Below are 533 nucleotides of genomic sequence, written 5' to 3' on the forward strand. Positions count from 1 at the left end.
AGCGCGGGGGCTCCGTCCGGGCGCCTTGCCTAGGCACGCTGGAGGGGGAGAGGCGCCTTCGGGCAGCGCGGAGGGGCCCGCATTCGGCCCTCGGATGCCTTCGCGTGGTGCTCGGCTCAGGGGGGCGACGCCGATTCCTGTGAGCACGGCGCTGGGCGTCGCGGGCAGAGTTAATTCCTCTGTAACGTGACGTGCACTGGCGATGCCCCGGCCCCAGCACCTTCAGTGGTGGCAGGATGCGGCTTTCCCATGGGAAACTGTTGTGTCAGCTCCTGGCTTTTTCAGGCAGGGAAGGCGCGTAGCCCCGGTGCGGGAGATGTGTCGGGGTTTTCCGACGCTTCTGTAAGACGCCAGCGGGTGCTTCTGTGTGCAGCCCGGGGAGGGGAGCTGAGCCGTTGTAGGCAGCGGCTCACGTGGAGGTGGGATGGAGAGAAAACTCACCAAAAAGAGAAGGCAAAGCCTTCCCCCCCCCAGCGCTGGGGTGTGACAGCCAGCGGCTCCGCGCTGCCCCCCCCGCCCCCCGGCCGCCCGCT

Source organism: Egretta garzetta, unplaced genomic scaffold (assembly GCF_000687185.1).
Source record: "Egretta garzetta isolate BGI_Z169 unplaced genomic scaffold, ASM68718v1 scaffold1044, whole genome shotgun sequence".
Classification (NCBI taxonomy): Eukaryota; Metazoa; Chordata; class Aves; order Pelecaniformes; family Ardeidae; genus Egretta; species Egretta garzetta.